This window comes from Chrysochloris asiatica, unplaced genomic scaffold, assembly GCF_000296735.1.
Source record: "Chrysochloris asiatica unplaced genomic scaffold, ChrAsi1.0 scaffold00069, whole genome shotgun sequence".
In the NCBI taxonomy this organism is placed as follows: Eukaryota; Metazoa; Chordata; class Mammalia; order Afrosoricida; family Chrysochloridae; genus Chrysochloris; species Chrysochloris asiatica.
The window spans coordinates 2,142,621-2,149,449 of record NW_006408587.1 but is presented as its reverse complement, the minus strand read 5'-3'; the positions used below and the strand labels follow the sequence as shown (position 1 = coordinate 2,149,449).

The 6,829-nt window shown below is 39.9% G+C and overlaps 1 pseudogene; it reads right to left on the bottom strand.

Moving 5' to 3' along the window:
* Positions 1-1,107: 1,107 nt before the first annotated feature.
* The window catches only part of LOC102827276, a 112,743-nt pseudogene continuing 107,021 nt past the window's right edge, over positions 1,108-6,829 (bottom strand).

Here is a 6,829-nt window from a genome sequence, read left to right as displayed (position 1 = left end):
ATAAGGGCATTTTAAATTCAAATGGAGTAAACTCTGGATACTTTTATGTTCCAGGCTGTGTGCTAGCCACTTGGGAATACAGTTTCTGGTAGATTTGGAGATAAAGTGAAACAAGGAAATCCAATAATGGTGTGGTGCTGTGGGTTAATGTGCTGGACTGCAAGGTTGGTTTGAACCACAAGGTTGGCAGTTCAAATTCACTAGCCGCACCTCGAAAACCCTATATAGGGTCACTGTGAGTCTGAACCAACTCGAAGAAGGCACTTAACAACAACATTCCCCAAAAGGTAAAGATATCTGTTAAGAGTAAGGCAAAGGCAAAGAAATACTGACTCAAGGAGAGCACAAGAGGAGAGGAGCAAAGTTTAGAATCTGCTAGGAAAATAAGGACTAGCATTATATGCCAGGCAACGGACAAATTGCTTCATGTACATTGCTTTTTATTTTTTTAGAACAAATCAACAAAATAAATTTTGTTTTAATGTTGGACAACATTGTTTCACACACAAATCAAACAGGCCAAAAAAAAATAATAATAAGCAACTTCATAGACCTCCTCCCCTCCCCAAAAAGAGGAAAAGAAACTTCTATCTTTGGCTTTTTTAAACCATCTCATACAAACCAACTACTTACAGAGTACAGCTAAGTCCATACAAAACAAAAGTTACTGGAATGCTCAGAATAAGGTTATAATTTTTGTTGTTCTTGTTTTTGCTTTTTTTTTTACAAGGTTTTTTTCCTCTTTTGAGATTATAATGAACATGGTCACACCACAAGTAAAGTCAGAAATAGGACAGAGAAAGCTCCAAAGCCTGGTTTGGTCATCTGAGATCATTAAAAATGGCTGACCCCTAACAATATGTACAAAAACATAAAATGTAAATAAAAAATAGAAACAAATTTTCCTTTTTAAAGTACTTTTAAGGAAAAAAGCAGGGCCTTGGAAGGTTTGGCTTTTTTGTCCACTCTTGCAAATTCACAGTGTGGTTTTGGTTGGGTGGTGGTGCGCGTGTTATCTGTGGGTGGCCCTGCCCAAAGTGAGCTGGAAGTGGAGAGTGAATAGGTCACGGTGGCCTTTTTTAAGTTTAACTTTTCCTGTTTTGCTGTCTAGTCATCCTCACTGGTCTGCTTCTAGGGATCAACATCAGCATCCTCATCGTCTTCAGCTGCCCGTTTGACCATAGCTGCCTCGGCCTCCTCATCATCATCACTATCTTCTTCCTCACCATCACTTGCTTGCTCTTCGTCCTCCCCACCTTCTTCTTCTTCCTCATCTACCTCATTGTCAGCCTCCTGTTCCCCATTTTCCTCATTCTCAGCATTCCCATTAGCGAGTGCTTCTCTTCCATTCTCTGCTTCCTCCACAACTTTCTTCTCCTTTAAGTTCTTGGTGGTGATGTCGGAGCTGGTGTCCACAGCTGTGTCTGATATAGTGGGGCACACTCTGGTTAGGGAGGAGGAGTGCTGCGGAGGTGGCTGCCTGACCCGGGAACAATGCAAATATAGCTTTTCAGAGCGGCCAGTCTACATTTGTGTTGGAAGAAGCATAGTCAGAGTGCTCCTTAGAAGTCAGGGTGGCCAAACTTTGTCTCTCATACTTCGGACATATTATCAGAAGGGACCAATCCCTGGAGAAGGATGTCATGTTTGGTAAAGTGGAAGGTCAGGAAATAGAGGAAGACCCCCAACAAGATGGATTGGCACAGCAGTAAGCCCAGGTATGGCAAGCATTGTGAGGTTGGCACAGGATCCGGCAGTGTTTTGTACTGTTGTACATAGGGTTGCTGAGTTGGGACTCGATAGCACCTAACAACAACAACAAAGTCTATTTTGCCATCTAAATCCTTAAAATAATCTCTTGGTTCAGGAACTATTATCCTCATTTTACAGATCAAGAAAGAGAGGTTCACCCCCTTCCAAGACTGAAACTCAAGTGGAATACACTAGCAGGCATATGGTCCTGCTGCTGACCACTTTGGTCACCGATAAGGGGAAGTGGGGGAAAAACAGCAGTGAAGTTGTGAACTAAGGCTGACCACATTCAATAGACTCCTGTTAACCTGGATTGAGAGCTGGTTAACCAGCAGTGTGACGAGACCTGGGGACTCCTGGGCCCAGGGGCAGGGACATGGCCCCAGAGAACTAGAACAGAGTGTGTAGCATCTAGCTGATATGAAGTGAGGGGAGATGCACAAGAATACCCACACTTGCAGACAGTACCCATTTGAAGTGGCATCAATGGCTGGATGATCAGAACAAGATTAGAGGAAGAAAGAAGAGGAACACCACCAACAAAAAGGAATAACCCACTATAAGTGGATGAACTTGACCTATGCTTGTGGATGCAGTATGACAAAGGAGTGGACAAATCTCTATAGTGAGGATCATTCCCACCCCCTTGGTACACAGGGTTGATAGCGGGGGAGAACTTAGACATTGGCTACCCAAAATGGGGGTACTACAAAAGCAAGAAGCGACTGGCTTACAAGCTTTCTATAGGGAACCTAGCTCCACAGGTTATAGGGAAAGGTAGAATCTCCACTGAATTCTTTCCAATCTGTCTGGATGGGGTTGATAAAAGGTGAGTGGGAAAGGACTCCTGTGGTTCAATAGGGAATGATTGCTATCAGGTCTGATAGTGAGTGTTGGTAAGGTAAATGTAAATGTTTGGTAACAAAAGGATGGGAGTGGCTGACTTTGTAGTCCTGGAGGGGAGATCCCTGGAACCATCAAGGGAGAAAAGCAAAGTGGGAGACCCTGTCCGGGGAGGAAGTGACACTAGTGATGGAGGCAGAGACGAAGACGTGGACAGAAGGAGCAGCTGGGGACTCTGGACTCAGGGAGGGAGAGGGGTTGTGTGCTGGCAGCCGGGGAGCGGGGGGCGGTAGGCATGTGGGGTGTACCCTTTGGTTGTTTGATGATGCATGCAGGAGATTGTGAACATAGCCATGAAATAAAATACAATAGGATGAATGTAAAGATAATGTTCACCCATGTAAACTAACACATAATTCACAACAAAAACTTTTTTAAAACAAGGAAAAAGAGAGAGGTTCAGGGGAGTTAAGTGACTTGCCCAAAGTCATCCCTCCTTGTAAATTGCAGAATCAGGATATGACCCACTGTATTGCAAACAGAATATGCTAGAAAGAAGTATATAACTCCTTCTTGGGATTAAGGACAATGTTCAGTTTAACATCTATGAACGTGATACAAGTCTGAAGAACTATGCAATTTTTTTTTTCCAGCAAAGCTTGAAAACTCCAGAAAAGGAATGAAAGTTGCTAATTACTGAATTCATCCAGGACTGACTGAGGATTGATCTGGTGGTTGTGGCTAAAGCTTAGTGACGGTAGAGAATTGAATGTGCTGGTGAGTCCTATGGAAGTAAATGTTAGACTAGGAAGGGGAGGTAGTGCTGTCAGCTGAGGACTGATTCATAAGAAAACGTGAGCTGTTTGGTAGATTAAGTGTATTCAGTGAAGACAAAGATGAGATGGAACAGAGGTCAAGAAGTTTCAAAAGAAGGAAGAATAGGAAATATAACCAGAATTAGAATTCCAAATTAAATTTAAAATGTGAAATTATGCAAATAACTCCCAATTCATCTTCAATGATTAGTCTAAACCAGTCTCATTCTCCCTTCCACTAGGCCTGTAATCTAGTCTGGATGTTATGATGGAAAGTCTGCCTTGGAGGTACTGGGGAAGTTTTTTATTATTAAAGAAAGAGGCACAGGAAATAAGTAGGTAGACCCTTTTTCCCATTGGACGCTGTAGTGTCTGGGTGTTCGTGTCTGAAACAACTGCAGTCATCTTGCTACCAGTTTAATAATCCAATACTGAACCCAAGAGAATTGCACAAAGAGTCTGCTGTGATGGCTATGTGTAAAGATACCTTGTCGCTTAACTTAATGTGTTAGTTTTAAATTCCTTTATACTTTAAGTCAAATTAAACTGAGGTTTTCTATTACTTGCAGATAAAGGCGTAGTAAATGATTTGAGTGTAGTTTTAGATGATGGCGGAATGTAACTAACATGGAATAAAAGGCTCACTGGTGGCTTAGTACATTACACATTGGGCTGCTATCCATAAGGTCAACAGTTCAAATCCACTGATTGGTCATAGGGAGAAAGATGAGCCTTTCTGCTCCCATAAAGACTTACAGCCTCAGAAACCCTATACAAGGTCGCTGTGAGTTGGAACTGACTCGAAAGCCAAAACTACAAAAATATGGAGAAGATGAAAATGACAAGCTGAAGCTGAAAATGGGCTGATCCAAACAACAAGAATCTTAGGAGAGGGGAAGTTTTGAATTAACAATATAAGAATAAGGGTTTAGGAACAACAATGATCTACAATGCTAAAAAACACATGATGATAATAAAATAATTTATTTGCTACACAGTACCAGAATTGTGTCCTATCCTGGGGACACAATGGTGAACAAAAGTAGAAGTTCTGAGTATACTGGAGGACATCACATTAATCAAATAACCACAAGAATATAAAATTCCATCTGTTACAAATACAATTACATCTGCTATAAACGTGAAGTTTAGATTTCTAGGTTGAGATGACAAAATATGTACACTCCAAATCATTTCCTCACATTACAAATTAATATAAATGATACATAAAATTTTAATAAAATGTTTAAAATACTGAGTGAGAGAACACAAGAGAAAAAAGAAAAATATTAAGGTATTATAAAGAATGAAGGAACCCATCTTCTTGAGTAAAAACTGAAGTCAGGGAGTTTAAATGCAGGGTCTTGGGTCTAAACTTTTAGTGCCTTATGAGGAAATTGTTATTGAGTGCAGAGTAGCTAAGGGACTGGAAGGAATGATAAAATAAAAGAACAGAACAGAAAATTTCAAGGAGCTGCTTGAGAAAACAAGATCAAGTATTATAACAAAATGTGCAGACTCCTGGAATCAGAAAACCAAAAGGGAAGAACACACTCAGCATTTCTCAAGCTGTACTGAAGGATTCTGTGGGAAAAAATATTGAATGATGCTGGAAGTACCAAAAGAAGATGGAAGGAATACACAGTAACAATACCAAAAAAATTGGCCAATGTTCAATGCTTTCAAGCAGTAGCACATGTTCAAGAATGAATGATATTGAAAGAAATCCAAGTAGCACTGAAGGCATTGGAGAAAAACAAATCTCTAAGGATTGATGGAATACAAAATGAAATATTTCAACAAACTGATGCAGTACTGGAGGCACTCAACCATCAATCTCAAGAAATGTGGAAGACAGCCAACCAATTGGAAGAGATTTGCAATTTGCACTCATTTCAATGAAAGGGGACCCAACAGAATGCAGAAGTCATCTACCAATATTATTAATATCACATGCAAGCAAAATTTTTCTTAAGATAAGTTAAAAACGATTGCAGCAGCACATCAACAGGCTGCTGCCAGAGGTTCAAGCCTGATTCAGAAGAGGACGTAAAACAAGGGATACCATCACTGATGTCAGATGGATCTTGGCTGAAAACTATACACATGAACCTCACCAGATGGAAGACACATAAATCAAAATGACTACATCTGTGGGGAGATACAGTGGAGAAGCTCAGTATCATCCACCAAAACAAGGCCAGGGGCCAACTGTAGAGCAGACCATCAGTTGCTCATGTACAAGTTCAGGCTAAAGCTGAAGAAAATTAAAACAAGTCCGTGAGAGTGAAAATATGACCTTGAGCATATCCCACCTGAATTTAGGGACCAGCTCAAGAACAGATTTGATGCTTTAAACACTAATGACAGAAGACAAGAGTTGTGGGATGACATCAAGAACATCACACTTGAAGAAAGCAAAATGTCATTTACAACCCAGGAAAGAAAGAAAAGAGCAAAATGGATGTCAGAAGAAATTCTAAAACTTGCTCCTGAATGTAGATAAGCTAAAGCAATTGGAACAAATAATGAAGTAAAAGAACTCAGGTAGCAATATTGATGGATTCCATGAGCAAAATATTGAATGATGCATGAAGCATCAAAAGAAGATGGAAGGAACACACAGAATCACTGTACCAAAAAGAATTGATATTTATGAAAATATTTTAAGAAGTATCAGATGATCAATAACCAATGGTATTGAAGGAAAAATGTACAAGCTATGCTGGAGACATTGGTGGAAAACAAGGTTGTTATGGAATTAACAGAATACCAATTGAAATGTTTCAACAAACTGATGCAGTGCTGGAGGTGCTCATGCATCTATGCCAAGACGTTTGGAAGACAGCTATCTGGCCAACCAATTGGAAAAGATAAATATTTGTGCCCCTTCCAGAGAGAGATAACCAATGGAATGTAGAAATCATTGAACCATTTCATTAATATCACATGCAAGTAAGATTTTGTTGAAGATATTCTAAAACAGTTACAGCAGTACATCTGATAAGGAGCTGCCAGAAATTCAAGCTGGATTCAGAAGAGGACATGGAATGAAGGATATCTTTGCTGATGTCAGATGGACTCTGACTGAAAGCAGAGAATGCCAGAAAGAGATTTACTTGTGCTGTATTGATTATGTAAAGGCATTTGACTGTTTAGATCATAACAAACTACGGATAACATTGTGAAGAATAAGTATTCATTCCAGAACATTTAATTGTGCTCATGAGGAACCTGTACACAGACCAAGAGGTAGTCCTTAGAACAGACCAAGGGAATACTGATTGGTTCAAAATCAGGAAAGCTATGTACCAGGATTGTATCCTTTGACTATACTTAATCAATCAGTATGATGAGCAAATAATCTCAGGAGATGGGTTATATGAAGAAGAACATGGCATTTGGATTGGAAGAGTCAT